At 47.7% G+C, this 18,631-nt stretch overlaps 1 protein-coding gene and 1 long non-coding RNA gene across 4 annotated transcripts in view; one reads left to right on the top strand and one right to left on the bottom strand.

Annotated features, from left to right (window-relative positions):
* Positions 1–18,631, top strand: part of MARCHF4 (membrane associated ring-CH-type finger 4) — an 89,743-nt gene that overhangs the window by 39,782 nt on the left and 31,330 nt on the right. The window lies entirely within an intron of this gene.
* LOC308197762 lies at positions 374–9,394 on the bottom strand. 2 transcript variants are annotated; one of them, XR_013953250.1, is made up of 4 exons: positions 9,254–9,394; positions 6,828–6,958; positions 4,984–5,080; positions 374–3,378 (listed from the first exon to the last, which is right to left on the bottom strand). It is a non-coding gene; the product is annotated as an uncharacterized lncRNA (long non-coding RNA). The 2 variants fall into 2 exon arrangements; XR_013953251.1 differs by lacking the exon at positions 4,984–5,080.

Genomic DNA, 18,631 nt, shown 5'->3' with positions numbered 1-18,631 from the left:
CAACTGCAAGCTCCCTGCCTCTTCAGGCAAAGGCTTTTCCACCGTGTTTCAGTCGCAGCATTCAAAGTCACACTCTGCACGGATTTAAAGTCTCCCTCTCACTGATTTAAGTGTTTCACAGCTTGCAGAGCCTTAAATGAGTTGTGTATTATGAACAACAAATTACATCACAGCATGTGCAATTGGGCTCAGCCTAAACATGAAGCACTCCTTTTCCTGAGTCAGCGAGTTTTCCTGGATAACTTTTAAGGCCATTTGTGTTTAAATGTCATCCACACAGAGGATTTGGGACTTGTCTCATCAAATGCTGAGGCCAGTAGCTGCCTGCTGAATGCCGGCAAGAGCAGAAAGGATGCCAGTTATCCACACTCCTTTTGCCAAGCAGCTTATTGCTTTGTTCACAGAGGTTCTGTGTGCTGGGGCTATTATATGGGATACAATATTATACATTATAAAATACTACAGGAGACTGCAGTGTTTGGTGGCTGGAGATCTGCTCTGTGTTTTGGGTTTGACTCTCAAGTCCATATTTAGTCCCCTGAGGCATCTACTCCTCCCATGACTCGGTTTCCCCATTGGGAAATTGGAAACAGTGGTAGACCCTCCATATAAACTGCAATGATGCAGTTCTGGAAAACATTTCAAAAAAGAGGGGTTATATTTTTCAATACAGTGTTAATAAATACTGCAATAGGAATCATTCGGTAGCCTTCCATATAATTATATACCCTCCTTAATTATTGAACAGATGTTTTAATAAAACATGAATCAAATAAAATCTATTCAAGGAAAATAGATGTGAAAAAATTCTTCCTGTAAATACGTACAAAAAATAATTTGTGTATTATTTAAAAATCAGAGCTGTCCCTTGCTCTATCTATAGAGAATAATTGAATAGAAAAATATTGAAATTAGTAAACAGCAAATTAATAATTCACACAGTATTTACAGTCACCGTAGACCGTATTTTCTACCAAGTGCACGCTCTCTTTTCACCAGCCGACCGAAGAGATGCTGCAGTCGAAGGCACCGGTGGCCAGCCACTTCCGTGAGCTGTTCTGTGGCCAGGGGATGCTGCTGTGAGGGACTTGTCAAGTTGTCCGTCTGGCATCGCGGCCGATGGAAACTTGCCAACATGGAAAGCCAAACGCTGACCAGAGATCTGCAATGTTTCAGCTGCAGCATCTGGAGCATAGCATATGCCCTGCTTCATGTGAGGACTAATGATCTCATTTGCATACTCCGCATCCTGGTGCCGGTATCACAGACTGGGCCCAGTTTACGGCACACAGAGAAATTGATTTTAAATGATTTTCTTCACTCCTGGCTCTGCGACGGTCAATGTTGGAGGTGACTGTCCCGTGTTAACGTTATAAGAAGTAATTTAAGGTGCTCATTTGAAGAGGAAACAAGGGTAGGAACCCAACTGTCCCCTAACCACCTGTGGGATTTTGGTGGATCACTCAGAGCCAGCTGGAAACCATCACTGCAATGTATGAGTTCAGGGGGAAAAGGCCTAATTTTGGGTCACCTGCTCTCCTGAGAGGCCTGCACCCTCCATACCTAGGTATGGAGTGCTGAGGTCTTCTAAGTGCTGAAACAGGGCTGTAAAGGGGGTGGTCGGAAAGCCCTTGCTCATTGTAGCAAGACAAGAAAGCGTCTGTGGAGCACCTTGTGGACAATCACCTCATATCCCCCAAATCCATCAGCCTGGGCATTGCGTCCCCATCCTTGTCCCCAGCCGTGAAAGGAGGAAGCCGTCCTCTCTCCCCTTGCACACGTGGCAGTGCAGGAGGAGCTGTGCAAGGAGCCCCTGGAGGGTCTCAGGCGCAGCAGGGAGGTTCAGCCCGCACCCACTGCAGCCCCACATCGAGTCAAACCCCGCAGCACCAGCCGGGGGCTGTGCTCTGGGCCTGACCTTTGCTGTGAGCTCCAGAGCCTGCCGGGGCTGCAGCTGAAGCCCAAGTCAGACAGATTTAATGTGGGCAGCCCTTTGGGGGGGGCTTCAGACTTGAACTCAGCAGCTTTTGGACTCCTTCTGTTAGGATCTTCTCCAACTTCCGTTTTTTTTCTAACAACACTACCCAGGGCAGGTCTCTAGAGTTCAGTGTGTTTAAAAGCCATTCTTTTCTGGTGCTAAATCTTGGGGCTGTAAGCCTTTTTAGAGGCTCTTTGAACAGGTTTTTCTAAGATCTAGGCTTCCATTGTGTTCCTTCCCTTTCTTCAGATCTGAAAATTAAGCGCTGCCTGACTTTTCCAGGAATTTATCCCCTGAGCGCTCAGGTTTTGCTTCCTTTCTGAAAACCCAGGACATTCACAGCATCAGTGAACTCAGGGGTCTGAAAACGGGAAAAAAAATAAAGGTTTTTCCTTTCCAGCTCACTGTTTTAAACCTTGGTCAGCCACTGCCCACGTGGAGAGGCCCCGTCAGGAGAAGAACTGAACCTTCAGCCAGGAGTTAGGAGAGGGCTCAGCCCGCAGGGGTGGAGGTGTCTGCGCCGAGCAGGGAGAGGCAGAAACGTGCTCCCGGCCACACGAGTCCAGGCCGCGAGCCCTCAGCGGGAGCGTCTGGATCTGCTGATGAGGGTGGGGAGGTGAATCACCAGAGACCGGCATCGGGGGTTATTTCTTCAATCAGGTTCCTCTCGCGTTTCCTCCCGAGAGCCCCTGAGTGGCAGCTCTCCGGCAGGGATTCGTGCGGTGCTGTCAGTCATTCATTACCGCCGGAGACGTTACGTGCTGACGGCAGCCGCCGATGGAGCCGCATAGGAGCGGGGGGGGGTGTCTGAGGGACAGGAGGTAAATTTACCTCCATCTATCATTTCCCCCTCCTTGCCGGGGCTCGCGTGACTTTGTATCCACCTCACAAAGACAGGGCTATTATCTTCGTTTCTGTGACCAGATTTTAATGAGGCAACTCTTTTATTTCTGCTTTACATTCACTGAATGCCTGGATGCAGAGAAGATGCATTGCTCAAGCACTAAACTGTTATCAAATCTGCCAGAAGTGGCAAGCCGGAGCTGCCATCTGCACTCCCCATCCCAAATCTCCCACAGGGAGATCTCCCACCTGGCTCCAACCCACAGTCTGGGATTGGGGCAGGGGATGGTCAGGTGCTTTGGGGTGAAAGCTGTCCTTGAAAACCAACTTCTTACCCCTTCAGGATTAAGGCTGTAAGACCACAGAGCATAAAAGGCAGCCATGGTTTTCACAAATGTTGCTTTGACACCCCTGCAGATGAAGGACCTGGGTATAGATAACAACAGGAGATTCCACTTGTGCTATGTGGTGAGAGCTGGTAGTGCTGAGACTAGAGATAAGTTGGTTACATCCTGGTGAAAATGAGCCCTTTGGTTCCTCTCTTCTTGTGCATTTGCCTAGACACACAGAACCACATGAGATAAAGCAGAGGAAAGTGAAATGATGTGAGCCATACGGCAGCACCCACTATTTCCCAACCCTCCAGGCTCTCCCACATTTTGGTTCCCGTCATCTGTAACCTTTTGCTTGGTCAAAGTCCTCATTACAAGCCTTGACTTGGTCAGAGCAGGATCTGGAGAGGGATGCTGTGGGTTCTACATGGCTTGCATCTCCTGGCACCGCTGTAATTGTCCAGTCATGGGGACAGCCCTGGTACTGTCCCACTCTTCATGCAGGTGTCTAAATTTAGGGGTTGGCTGTTCCTGGCAGCAGTCTCTCTTCTAACATCCAGGTGGAAACTTCCCTTTTTTAAGGGGATGCTCTAACCCTTTATAGTTTTATCACTGCAAATACTTCACATTGCTACCATAAGAACATTTTCTGGGCCTTTGGCATGTATTTAATGTATTTGGCATCTGCTTCGTGCTAATGCTGCTGTTTTTGTTTGCTCATGCGAGAGCAGCAAAAGAACTGGTGAGATGCAGATGATCATCTTTGTTCTCCCAGAAATATAAAGGGCATTATTCGCAGTAAAGATATATTGAATCAACTGCTACAGAAAGTTCATCTCCCACTTTATATACATATAATGTAATTTCAGCTACAATCTAAAAATGAGGAAATTTATCCCTATGAAAGCTAATTATATTCAAAGACAATTAGTATAAATGAGATGTCAACTGATCAAAAATATTTTTGCATTTATAAAAAATTTAAATTCTACTCACCCTGATTGTGCAGGGAAAAAAAAACTGAAAACATCACATTTCAGATTTCTTGATCAAATTTCTGCCATTGAGATCCAAGAAGAAAAATTTCCAGGCGCACAGGGGAAGGCGACCATGCTGCATCCTGTATACTTCCAGAAATATCCAGAAACCAAGCAGAGTTGGCCCAGGGCACTATTCTCAGTGATTACTCAGGGATTAATAACAGATATGGCACAGTGAGGGAGCATCAAGACTAATTCGTTGGCCATGGCTACTTAATGGTTACTGCTACAGCTCACAGCCTGAGTCTTATTTGAGTATCATCACATCAAAAAGCAGGTGCCTGCATCTGCCTCAGCCTCCATTAGGGCTGCAGGGCAGGAATCATCTCACCAAAAATAAGTCAAACCAACCCTGCCCCCTCTCACCTGTCTTGGCTAGCCCCTAAATCAGGGGCACGGGGAGACAGCCTCAGATGGAGATGTCTGCACAGGAACATTGCATGTTAGATGTGATAAATCTCACCCTCTGTATCTCTCAATTGAAGCATTTCTCTTGCTGTCAGTGCCTTTCTCAATATTCCTCTCTATTTCAGGTTTTTAAAAAAGGCTGATGTTGTTGCTATCTATAGGTTATGCAAATGAAACTTTTCCCCAAAATACACTACCTTCCTTTGCTATGTTTCAAGACAGAAGGCAGCTAAATAACTAGATCACCTTGACTTGGCAAAGGAATAATAATGGGGGACTATAGGATATAAATATAAAATTAAGGGTAGAGTGGAAGAAGAGAACTGGTAACAATTAATTATTCACTGCTTCTTCAAATCTAAACCAAAGGATGTCCAGATACCTGGTCTGGACACAGTAACAGGAAAGTGATCCCACAGTGCATCAGCTAGGCAACTCGTTTCCTCAGGATGTTGCAGGAGTGAAAAAGAATAAAACACCTGAAAAATGGATTGGGAGTTATTAAACTCAGTAGTTCAGAAGTGACCTCTGTGAGCTTTTGGTATGGCCCTGTTCTTACAAAGATTGCTGGTGTGAAACATCAGCTCCAACCACTACTGCAACCCCAAGAGGGATGCTAATTAAAATGCAGTTTTCCAGTCCAGGGCAGAAGGTGCCTGGTGGTGATGGGAGGAGATTCAACAGATATTAGCAGCTTTAGAGGCAACATGGTCTTCTGTCAAAAAGACAAGGAACCCAGCTGGACTCTAGGAAATGGGAGGCTGATCTGCTGCGTGGCCTCAGGCAAACCATTTCCTTGGTATTGTTCTTGACCCTGGTCTGTTTTATTAATACGATGGTAACCCCTGTAGGGCAGGAGCAATATTTTACCACTTGTGTGTTCATTTCTTAGGAGAAAACAACCCATCTCTCAGGCAGGGCCTCTCATTGTGCTTGCAATATAGATGCTAATTGATAATAATTATGTCTTTTAAGGAAAAAATCCATTCCAATGTGTATTTTACCCTGCATATTTGAAGCTGTTCCATTTACAGACACCCTCCATGTGTCACTCCACTTACAGACTCTGATGCAGATGGTTCAATTATTTATTAATTTGGTTTTTAAAATATCCTTAGAGCATTTCAGCAGGAGATACTTTCTTCAAGGTCCCATTTCCAGCAGTCACTAAGAGTTTTGCTGTTGAATTTGATGGAGATCAGAAAGGATGGAAGAAGTTTTGATCCTAACATTTCCTTTCACACACAACCAGCATCTTGGACCTGGAAAGGTCAGTTACTCTTGTGATGCACTGATATTTTTAAGATGTCTAAAACTGTGAGGATTACAGCTTAAATTTCTACTTCCATCCCTAGAGTGTCCTCACACTCTCATAAGCCATGGCAGCATGGACAAGAAAAAGCATGAAAAATTATGTAAATTATGTGCTGAAAAGCTGGTTTTCTTTCTGCAGTCCATCCCAGAAGACTCAGGACATCTGGGATGTTGGCCACAGGCGCTGGTTTTAGTGGCAGCTCTTTGGATTTTGCCCCGCTCTTTGCCAGAACATGAAGCTGACCGGGCAGTTCATCCAACTACAGCTGGATTGGGCACGCCCATGACTCAGGGTTTTTCCTTGCTGTAACATGAAGGACATCTTACTGAAGAATAAGCGCGGCCCATCTCCATTAACTAGCCATGGAGCAGACCACCAGACGCATTGATGTGCTAGGACAGAGCACGGAAACCCGAAGGCCAAATTCATCCAAGCCATGGGGGATTCAATCATCAGCTTGGGTATTATGCCCTTGCTCTGGGAGGGGGGGGGCAGGAGGGAAAGAAGTTCTAGGAAACACATTCACCATCCACTTTTTTTTTCCAGCACCAATAGTTGAGCACCTTTGCTGATGTGTTCGGGGGAGCGATGCACAAAAGGGTCCAGAAGGCACTTGGAAATCTGTGTCAGCAAGCTCAGTGCCCTGCCCCACATGCACGAGCAGCTGGAGAGGTATGGAGGACATGGACAGGTCCTTGTTTGGCCCCATGCCCTGACCCGCCTCTCAGAGTGCCTGTCATCCAAATTCAGCCACAGCCAGGTTAAGCTCCCTTTTGTTGCACTGAGTGAATTCAGAAGCAGTTAATTGGTACATTTGTCTCACACACATTGAATTACAGCACAGCAAAAAAAAAAAAAAGATTTACCAGGAATAAAATAATTGTGGAAAATGAAAGGAACTGTTTAATTACCTTCTGCAATGAATTATTTGGACGATCCAACATTTGAACCAACGAGCAGCAAACAAAGGAATTCTGCTGTTCAGAAGTGCAGGTTCCCCTGGCACTGGTCCCCCACCTCCTGGGTATGAGCATCACTACACCTTAGGAGGAAACAGACCATATAATGCCACAGAGGCATAACGCAGGGCTTTGTTGAAGGAAATCTTCAGCTCACCTGGGCTTTTGCTGCTGTGCCACTTCATACTTTTCCTCTTGTTTTTAAACCTCCTTGTAACCAGGGGTTTCTGCCATATAAAGACACTTTGTGCTTTAGGAATAGCTCAGATCCTTGCTCTGCCACTAAAGGAGGCAGCATGCAAGGGAACAGCTCAGGGTTCAGTCCCAGATGGGACTTTGGCTGATCTACTGGCGAGCAATGCCAGAGGTGTGGTACCCTCTCATAAAACCTAAGTCCCTAATGCACAAATATTAGAAATTTGATAAACATGAGAGATTTCCCGAGATAAGTTCTGAAGTAGGCTGGTCTCACAGGGCTCTGATACACAAGGTACAGTACAAATAATATTCCTACACTTGCTACTGTAAAGTCCTGCAACACATCATAGGAAGAAAGATGTTCATTTCCTTGTGTCAGACATTTCTGCCCCCAGAAAATTGAGAACAGCAGAGAAAAGGTAACTGAGCTCCTTGAAGAAGCCTGGTATCAGCTCACTTGTAACACAGAGAAAGACCCTGGTGGAATAGTTGAACATCAAGGTATTTTTGAATGACCACAGTGCTTATGGGCTGAAAAAACAAGTATGATACTGCAACACAGTGAAAAAACAGTCCCCTGCATCATCTGGGCAGTATTAATGTCTCTGTCTGGCAGCTGGGAGGGCTGGGCAAGGATAGTACAAGGCACAGATCACCCATGCCTAAAAGAGTGCTTCAGCCCAGGAGCAGACTACAGACAAACACAGCAAGGTCTAAGCTCATGAGCAGTGGGTCCAAGGACAAGTAAATGCTGACAGGGGACCCAATTTCCTAACAGGGAGCTCTGGAAGGAAGAGAGCTGTTCGAGCCCCCCCAAAATATTTTGCAACAGGAATACAGTGGGTAGAGGTACAACTGGAATGAATTTAAGTTGGAAACTTATAAGCAAGTTTCTAAGTGACAAAGTAGAGAGGTTTCCAGAAGAAGTTGGGGCATCAAATAGAACTGATTTTATAGCAAGCAGAGCACATTTGCAAGCAAATTTATGACATGCAATATCAGGAGGCTGGAGCTGGCTGCTGAAGCAGTCTCTTCAATCTTTTATCTGCCTGTTCAAAGCAGACTCCAAACTCTTAAAGTACAGGTGATGTCTCAGTTAGCAAGGGGAGATGTGTGGCTGTCCACCTGCACCAGGGCCTCTTCCTACAGCCCAGATCTGCTCCCTACCATCTGGGATCTCTGTGGATAGGACTGGAGGATGACAGGTCTATGGAGATACAGTCAAGGTACAGGGCAAAACAACAAAAACCTCTACACTAAAGGAACACCTTCCCTCTAAAGCCAAACCGGCTGTGCTCTTTCCAGAAGAGCCTTCCTCAAATGCTTTTGGGCCTGTTTCTCTGGCTACAGGGATACAGCTGTTATTTCTAATACAGAAGCAGTTCAGAAAAGGCATTATGGCTCATGATACATGAAGGTGGGCCAGAGTCAGAGCAAGGAGACAACCCTGCCCAGAAGAGCATCACCCAGGTTAAGGTGGCCTCATTTCTTCACTTTCTCACATTGCTTTTCCTTGATCTTTGCTAAATAATTTGTCTCCCTCCCTTGTCCTGCAGCCCTCAGCAGGCCACATTCACACTGGGGCTACCTGTTCCTCTCCAGCCTTTTGGAGGACTTCTAGCACAGGCATTCTCCTCTGCTAAATCCTTCAAGTTTTGTAAACTTGAGTCAGGGCAAGCAATACTCAGGTAACCACTGAAAGCAACCAGCTCTAAATTTGCACACTTGTGAGGAACCAAGTGAACTTCAAACTGGTAAACAGCTTATTGCTGTTATTATCATTCAGCAAAGCTCCTAGTTCAGTAATACAACTGGGTGATTTAATTCCAATTACCATTGAATTGACAAGAAACAATTGCTGAGGAGCATCCTCCAAAATCATTCTAGGTAGATGGCACTTGCCTGGCAGACAGCTCCTAGCATCCCCGAAGTGAAACAAGTTCTGTTTCCACCCAAATAGGATCTAACAAGCCATTTGGGAGAATAGGAAGAGAGTCTAGGAAATTGCCCTGTCAGTCATTGCCCTGAGGAAAACATCCCAAAGAACAAAACAGCCTCTCCAGCCTGCTGCTGGCAGAACTTGTCCCTTGGATAATACAGGTCAAGAAGTAGTTCTGTGAAAGTGTGAGAACTGGTTGCTTGGTCTCCTCAAAGAGTACTATTACAGCCCCAAAGCTCACCTTGAATAATCCACCTGTTCTGATATAGACCCATCCCAAGCAGTTGCTGAGCAGCAAGACCTCGGAGAAGGTCTGAAGAACAAGATGTTTCAGCCAAACCCTAATGCACCCTGCTTTCTGCTCTTAAAGGGTATACATGGGATGCTCAGGTTCATCTAATAATGAGGGAACAGGCTGGGGAAATGAGACCAATGACATGACACAAGTGTCTTTAATAACTAAATTAAGGAGAAGTCTTTGGTGGCAGTCCTAAGACCCATTTTGGATGTGTGTGGTGTTGCAGCAGCTGCAGGCTGGCACTTCGTGAAAGCTTGCATGGCATCAGGGAAGATATTATTTTGGAAACAAAATTTTTAAAAATCATTTGCTACTGCCCATCCCCTTCAATGAGGACACAGAAATCAGACTAAGGATTTGTGTGTGAATGTATTGAACAAGAAAAGACCCTGACTACATGGATATGCAATACTATGATAGCTTCTTTTCCCTCAGAGGATCATTTCCCTTCCATACAACGTTGGCAGGGCTCTGAAGGACTTTCCACGTAAACAGGTGGACAGGGCTGCCCAAAGGGACAGAGCAGACATGGGCTGCCCCATTACTCAAGGCCAGGACATGCTCTGACTGCCGTGGCAGCAAATGCATGCCAGCAGAGCTCATTTTCCCCACAGTCTGGTGGCTGGCCACATTTAGTCACCTGCACTTCAACAGCCTCGCTTATTCAAGATTTCAAAGCCCCCGACAAATGCTGATAAATGAAGCCTCCGATCGGCTGTGTGCAGTGGATAAGCATCATTATCCCTGGATAAAGCCAGGATCAGGGCATGGAAATTGCCCCAAACCCAACACCACTGGAGCTGCAGGGGGGGCTGGGGCCTGCCCATGTTGGGCCCTGCCCATGCTGGCGTGGGGGCACCGCAGGCCATGAAGAGAGCTCATGGCTGCCAAAGCTCTTTCCCATTCCCACGGCATCGCCGTGGAGGGTGATGGCTGGTAATGAGTTTCTTTAGTCTTGCCTGAGTGCTTTCAGCTCTGCAGACACAACTTCTCAGTGTTCAGCACCAAAGAGCAGATGAGTAGCTGATTACACACTACCTTGCCCTGAACACAAATCTTCACAATTAGTGGGACTTCTCTAGGTAATACACATCTGTGAATAGCGATCGTTTCTCTGCTCATCTCTTTACCAATTCCAGTTCTGCGAAGGCTGGTGAAAAAGATACAGTAACTTGCAAAAACCTCTTAAAATCCTTCTAGAATAACAAAGTGCAGGAGTGCTGCACTGGCAGACCTCAGGGCCCTGTCAGGGCCCACTTCTCAAGCCTGTCAGCTGGGTTCATGTCAACCTCATGAAGTGCAACAAGGCCTAGTACAAGGTCCTGCACAATGGTCGGGGATATCTCAAACGTGAATACAGGCTGGGCGATGAGTGGACTGAGAGCAGTCCTGAGGAGAAGGGCTTGGGGGTACTGGTGGATGGAAATCTCAACATGAGGCGGCAGCGTGCGCTTGCGGCCCAGAAAGCCAACCGTATCCTGGGTTGCACCAAAAGCAGCGTGGCCAGCAGTGCAAGGGAGGTGATTGTCCCCCTCTGCTCTGCTCTCGTGAGACACCTTCTGGAGCCCTGCGTTCAGCTCTGGGGCCCTGAGCGCACGAAGGACGTGGAAGTATTGGAAGAAGTCCAGAGGAGGGCCACAAGGATGATCAAGGGGCTGGAGCCTCCTATGAAGACAGGCTGAGGGAGCTGGGGGTGTTCAGCGTGGAGAAGAGAGCGCTCCAGGGAGACCTTACAATGGCCTTCCGTTACCTAAAGGGGCTACAGAAAAGCTGAGGAGGGACCCTTTGTCAGGGGGCGTAGTGATAGGACAAAGGGTCTTTAAAAAGTCTTTAAAATGAAAGAGGGAAGATTTCGATTAGATATAAGGAAGAAGTTCTTTACTATGAGGGTGGTGAGGCACTGGAACAGGTTGTCCAGAGACTTTGTGGATGTCCCATCCCTGGAAGTGTTCAAGGTTGGATGGGGTTTGAGCAACCTGATCTTGTGAGAGGTGTCCCTGCTCTTGGCAAGGGGGTTTGAACTACACAATCTTTCAGGCGCCTTCTAACCCAAACCATTCTGTGATTCTATGATTTCAGTGCTTGGGACTTCCAGCCCTGGCTTTCCAGGCCAACTAACTCAGAAAAAAAAAAAATAAACCTTGAATTTCTACGTATTTCTTGTTCATCTTTCCCAGCCGTTTCACCCCATGGCCATTTTGCTCCCAGGGAAAAGTGATGAGAACAGCATCCGTCTTCCCTCTTCTCTCTCTGACGGGCCAGCTAGCGACCTGCTTGCAGACCAGCAGCAGCCTGAGATGCTGGTGTTGTGTGGGAAGCAGCCACAGCTCTCACTGTCACCCATCTTTAACACCTGGTAGCTGGGATGAGACTTTTGGGTAAGAGTGTTAAATGTGGGAAGAAAGGAAAAAAAGTGTTGCTGTTAGCTCAGTGCCCCAAGAAGTGGGGTAGGGTGGCTGGGAAGGATGATGCCGGACATTGCCAAGGCAAAAGAAAAGCCCAACCAGGATGAGGCACTTGGACATTCCCTGTGCAGGGACACAACTTGCTAAGGTAACTGCAAGTTTTTATGGAGCAGATGTGTTGCTTTGGAGGAAAGCAGTCTAATTCCTAGCTAAGGAATATGTGGGAAGGCCCTTCGCAGCCCAGAGACTGAATTGAATAATCTAATCCAGGTGTGGCAGGAGAAACCTCACATGGCAGAAAAGGGTTCCATATCTGACAGAGCAAAACCTATGGGGAGGGAGCAGGAGGAGTGATCTGATAGTGTACAATAAAGACCAACAACAGAGAGGCTAATAATTCATATTTCAATAGGGCATCTTTCACGCTGAAGGATACAAATGAGTTTTTCCTTTTGGCCACTGTTTGAAATTCAGCCACCTCTGGAGCGGAACATAGCCATGCATAACATCTGACACTGCCTCAATGTTGATGTATCTGTTAATATGCAAATTGCCAATCAGTATATCTTCAAAAGGTTATTGCAGAGTCAGATAATAAATCAGCCCTATGTAATGCTTATTATCTGTATGCTGACAGTGCCAAAACCTCGGAGTCCTGGCATTGTTTATGTATACACACGTCTCTGTGTGTCATTCAGTATGCCTGATATTGTTCTTCTGCAAAAGGAGGACCAAAAGAAAGAAATAGAAAATGGCCTTTGTAGCTCCAGGTGGAGGAGGAAAACACAAGGCTTTCCACCAGAAGGCATATGGAGGCAAAGGCTAAAACATGTAGATTCACATAGCTTTGGATACAGGAGGTCTTTGGCCAGGACAGCATCAGAAAACCAGAATTAGTGTAGTGCAGCTTCTCCCAGCACAGCACATCTGGCACCTTCATTCGGTCCTCTTGAGCTTCTCTCAGCTGGAAAGTTGTCAAGTGAGGCGAGGGGATTTGGGGATTGAGCCTCCCGTCCTCCTTTCCCATGGTCTATTTTTGCTGTCGTCGCCACAGACAACTCCCATGCTGTCCTACAGCTCCTTCCCCCAACCCCACCAGGAGGTGTGACCAATGCTCGTTGGTGTGGCCCACTCTGCTTCTTGTGGGGCATCCACCACCAGTGAACGGGTGCATCCCGTGGACAGCAGCTGAGCACATCGGCGGGTACCTGGTGGGGAACTGGCTGGTGTCTAGCCCACTGCCAGGAAAGGCAGCTCAGCCTCGTGCAGTAGCTACAGCGTTTCCAAAAGAGCTGCCTCTGCCTCTGGTGCATATTCATGCCAGCAAGTGTTTTGACTTTTCTCCAAACATTTAAGTGACCTTCTGGCAAGATCTGAAGGCTGGGCTCTACAGCTCCATCACCTACAGTCCCCAAGAGCCAGGATCCTCCCTCCCACTAGTTTCCTGGTGTATTTTAGTTCAGCATCTCTGCTTGCAGGGCTGCCTGGGACTTTAAAAAGAAATGCCTTCCCCACTAAGATACTCTGTAGTAATAAGGAACTTGATCTCACACAAATTGGGATGTTCTGAGAACTGTTTTAATTTCTGCTAATCGGCAGATGAAAAATGAATTACTTCAGATGTCATGTACTGCCGCGTGAACCTCGTAACGTTTGGAAAAGCTGTAACAGAGTTACCCAGTAATTGAAGGGCTTTACATGAGTGAACTTTGTAATTGCGTATTCTTCTCCTTGGCTCTGGAAGGCAGAAAGGAAAAGCAGATCAGGCCTTGTTTTAATGAAACAGTTGAGTCCCACAGTGCTACCAAAGCTAAAAGTAACTAAACTGCTCGCGTTATTAGGTATTGCAGCTCCCTACACCAGGGCATGTTGGGCCCCAGCACCCCTGGGTGCACCCCAGACCAGCTCCCAGCTGGGATATGCTGGGAGCACTGGGAAGATCCTCTGTGCTTTTGTCTTCACACTGTTACTGGGTTCCTCTTATTTAACATGCATGCAGATCCATTGGTCCCCTGCTCTTTGTCCGGGCTGGGGGCCACTTGAGGTTGCAATGTCAAGCAAGGGCAAATATCGCAGAATAGGGATTCTCTCAGTTGTTATGGTAAAAGGTTTTTCAGCTTTCTTAGGAAAAAAAAAAATCTATTGCTGTTTATTTCTCTATCTTTGAAAGCGGGGTCTATCATCTGAAGAATCCAAGCAGCATCTATTTCTGTGGATACTCCACGGCTGCTCCTTAGTGGCTGATGGCATAACGTTGTCTGAGATGGCCATTAGCTGAGTATCTTTATGAACAGCTTCCCGGGGAAGTAGCTGCAAAGTTCAATTTGCTGAATTATGAGCACATCTCTGAGAAGAATTGCATTATATGGTACTTGCATGCTGAAAGCATTAACTTTATACTTTGAACTTTTAAAATACTCATTGATGGATCTGATGAGGATTGAAGAAGTAGAAAGGTGAAGGTCTCAATGGATTAGAGATAATAAGGAATAATTGCTATCTTTTTTCCAAGAAAAAGAAGGGGTGTACTTAGTAGAATTCTATTTTCCTGAGGCTTTTTCACTACAGAAAAAAAAAAAAAAAAGCCATTTGTATAAAAAAATTAATGGAAAATCTCTGTAATTGGTACAAACCATAACTTAAGGGCACTTGATTTGTGCTGAAGAGCTATTTGGCTTCATGGAGTCACATCAGGTTTACCCCAGCATCCTTGGGAGGTACACTCTTGTATCTCATGCAGAATAAATCTAAGTGTTGTCTAAAATACTTTATTTTTTAATTAAGAAGAAGCAGAGTGAAACAACAGTGAATTTCTCTTTCAGAAGAGACTAGATCATTCTGTCTCACAAAATGGATGTGGTCCACAAAAAAAACCTCCGGAAGCTTAAAACCTGGGTGAAAGCCCAGGAGCTATAGACGAGGACACTTCTTCTCGGTGCTGAGACAGCTCCCGCTCTGTATTCAGCGCAAGTCTGCAGCTGAACTCGCTCCAACACCCAGGAGCTCAGGGGTGTTCAGGTAGCTTGATTTCACATGCGCTGCACCGTGATTTCTGTGCACCGAAGGCACTTCACTTAATCGGTGCTATTATCACACCTGATGAGGCACAGCAGGTGATATTTGAGATGCTTGCCTTTTGATTCCTTGCAACTGAGCAACATTTAGTAAGAATTACTTAAATCAGCTAATCAAAAACAAGTTCAATGACATTAGGATGAAGTGGGCTTCAGAACACCTAAGCAAAGTTATTTATCTTGTGGAAATCCTTCTTTAGAAGGAAAAGCAAATAATTCCCAATGTGATCTATAAGCTCTCTGCTCTTTGGGCAATGGATAAGCAGATGTAGTTCCTGAAAATCCTTTTGTTATTCCATATTTCAGGCAGTGTTTGAGTTTGTTCTTGTGGAACAGATCTTATAACCCTGTACAGCCTGGAGCCTGCCTCCTGGAGCCAGGGAAGCGGGGTGGTGGGGCTGCTAGCGGGTGGGATTTTGGTGCTGGTGCGTGCAGTCGGCGGTAAGGCACAGGGCTGCCCTGGGGGTGACAGCAGCTTGCACAGAAATCCCCATTCGACCCCCATTCACAGCAATGGGGTGGCCCAAAGGGACCCTTAGGGACTGTCCTCCCCTCTCCCTCCTTCAGCAGGGGCTGTCCCAGAGCAGAACCAGACCCCCGCATCCCCACTGCCCCCCTTTCACAGCGGGGTGGGGTTTGCATCGCTCTCTGCCCTTCACCTTCACCAGCCTGAAACCAGGGTGTCAAAACCCTCCAGAGCCCACTGAATGAAAAACACCCTGTGATTCTCTGCAGCTTGGAAAAATGTGTGTTTTCTGCTGCTTTAAAGTGCTTCTCCTTAAAGGAAATTGATGTTAAGCCATGAGACACCTGGTCCCACCTCCCTCTGGCCTTTCCCAGAGGAGGCAGGGATGCGCCCAGAGCTGGTGCGCTGTGCCTGCCTGCAGGCAAACGCATCGGCAAGTTACTGTCAGCTGAATATTGAAACAGCTAGGCCGAGCTCTTTTTCTTTCTTTGTTTCCTTTTCTTTTTTTTTTTTTATTTTAATTGAAAGGGATAGGACCATGTCCAGATATTTCACACTAAACTCCGTGACGCTCCCGCTTCATTTTCCTATTTCTGAGGCATTGCAGAATGGCCCCCAGCCCCCTGACAGCTGGCTCGGGGCTCCCGGGAGCTGCCTCCAGCTGCCTTCCGTGAAAAGCCAGCGAGGGAGCGAGGGCAGAGCACCAACGTGCTGGGCTTTCTGCACCGAGCACTGCATCTGCTTTAACCACGAAAAAGCAGAGCTGTGCCCCCCTGCCCCCGCTGCAGCTCCCTAGGCTGCTGTACCCCCTTGTGTCTGCTCCCTTGCACTGTCACGGGGATGAGGAGCCCCAGGAGGGCACCTACATATTTCTGTGCCAGAGCCCTGTATGGGTGCCGCTCCTGGCAGCATCAGTACTCCCAGGCCAAAATCCCACACCAAAACCTTCAGCTGGGCAGCCACAGGCTGAAAACCTTTCCTCTGAGGCTGTGCGCGCCCTTTTGGCCTCCCAAAACTTTTCACCCCCATCCAGCCCCAAGCTGGAGGGCAGTGGTTGTCCCTCAGGGCAAGGCTCCCATGGCTTACAGACCCGGCCGCAAGGCTGGGAACTATTTAGGGGTCCTGGAGAGGTGCCACCCATCTGCCACCCATGTGGCTGTGCTTGGTGATGTCCCGGCAATGTGGGAGACATCAGCATTGCTGGGTCCACACTTAGCATCAATCTCTGACAACACCAGAGAATTTCATTCAACACACACACACACACATATATATATCCTTTAACAGCTGAGGGAGAAAGCACAATGGAAACATGTGGCTCCAGGTTTTCGGAGGTAGTTATTAAGTGTCCCCTGTTGTCTGTTGCTGGCTGGCACAGTGCTCGCACACGGGAGGGGACACACAGGAAGCATTTGAGATGCTGGTAGCAATGCGTGTGTTTAGGTTTAAAAGGATGGAGGGGCAGTTCCTGTAAGTGAGTGTGAAGACAGAGCGATTATTAGCACATATTTATTGGAGTTTACCAGCTCTGTAACAATGGGTTTCTCTTTGCCATCAGACTTAATTCCTCTGTAATTATGTTCCTAATATAGAAATCATTTGGCATTTATTTGCCATAATAAAACTTCCCATTGCATTTAAATTCAATGTGAAGTTAAGTGTGTTTAGGAGACTCAGCTGAAGACCTGAAATTAAATATTCTTGGTTTCCTTTTCCAAATGAGACAAACTCAGACGAACGCTAGCAGTCAGGTCCACGTGTGCAGCTGCTCCTGCGAGCAGCGGGTGCTGCGTGCGCATACCCAACGGGAGGTGGTAGCCCTGCTTCCCCCTGCCCTGCTCTTCCCTGGGGCACTCATCCTGCAGGCGATGCTAACAACCGATGCTTTTTTTCAGAGCTGAGCAGGGAAAAGGCTCAGCCGAGGAAACACTGCAGGTGTTAGGACCACCACCAGCCGTCCCAGTTAGCAGTACGGCTTGCACTGGTTTTCAAACTGCTGGCTGCAGTAGCCGGGGTAGCAGGAGGGTGTGAACAGGGCTCTTCCCAGCCGAGTTGGCACGAGGTTGACTCTGATGTAGGTCAGCACGGCTGGGGCTGGAAGAGCCCAGAAGGCTATGTCCTTCCCCAATGCCACCACCGGCCCCAACCCACGACCGCTGGCTGGTGGGCGAGCAGCCGCAGCTTTGGCAGCAGCCTGCGGGTGTGCTCCCAGCACTGGTAAATGACAAATAAAATGGCCAGGGCAACACACTGCCATCAGCATGCAGGAGGGCTGACGCTGGTCCTGACGTCAGTATTTTCTCCCTGGATATATCGAGCGTCAGAAGCGCGCGCGCTGGCAGCAATGTTTTTCCCATCCTTTCTCAGAATTCCTCCCAATAGGCTGAGAACAGCAGGGCCCAGGCGATCCTTAACCACTCTGGTGTGCTGCAACGGGCTCAGAGCGGGGTTTTGTAGGGAGAGGGCAGAGCTGGGACAGCCCCGGTTCATCTCCAGCACTATGCTCCTCCCCGGGGTGAAGCCAGGTCAGCCTGGCCTCGCCTTGCTGCTCCTGAAGGCAAGCTCCCGTCTTGGATAACAAAAAGCAAGACAGGCGAATTCAAAGCCTGCTCGGTTGTTTCCGGGGGACAAGACGGTACTGAGCAAGCTGAGGATGGATGAGCCAGGGAGCATTTCTCCACCAGCTGCTGGCAAAGCCAACATGCTGCTTAGGCTGATCCGAGCGACAGGATGTAACTCTACAAAAGGAAAACTGCCAAAATAATTTAAAAAAAAAGTGTTGGGAACGATTTTCTCCCTTCAAAGGGTCTTTGGAGAACAGTCTTCAAACGGGGTTGGTGGGAATGCCATTGTCGAAAGCACCGGAGGGAGCGTTGTGCAGAGCCGTCTTCTGTAAACCTGCAGGAACGGATGTGGGGTTTGATTCCCACCTCTCGGGGCTGCGATCTCTGCCTCGCTTTGGGCTTGCTTTTGTGCCCGCGTTCTTCTTAGCAGAGGTCCCTGCGCAGTGATTCCTCCGTGCCAGTCACAGCCAATGGACCGTTCCTAAGCTGGCTGTGCAGCCAGCGACAAGGCTCCTTCCCTTCTGCTGTACAAAGGATTTATTCCTTTAATATGCCCCCGGTGTTTATTCTTCCGCTGGTACATGAGCGCCTGTGCACGCGTGTGCATGCGGCGGTGCTTTACGAACGCCTGCTGTGGACAGAATTGGGCTTCACAGTATGCAAAAATAGCTGTGCGCCACACGCGAGGATATAATACTTCACACGGCTGGGGAAAATGTGATAAATCAGGTTTTTGCTGGATTGGCAAAAATCAAGAAATTGGGGGTTTCGTCTCCACGGTCAGCCCCGAGCTCCTGCGGGAGGCGGCGGGG

This window comes from Anser brachyrhynchus, assembly GCF_964034855.1.
Source record: "Anser brachyrhynchus genome assembly, chromosome: 7".
Taxonomy (NCBI): domain Eukaryota; kingdom Metazoa; phylum Chordata; class Aves; order Anseriformes; family Anatidae; genus Anser; species Anser brachyrhynchus.
This window is presented reverse-complemented; position numbering and strand designations above follow the sequence as displayed.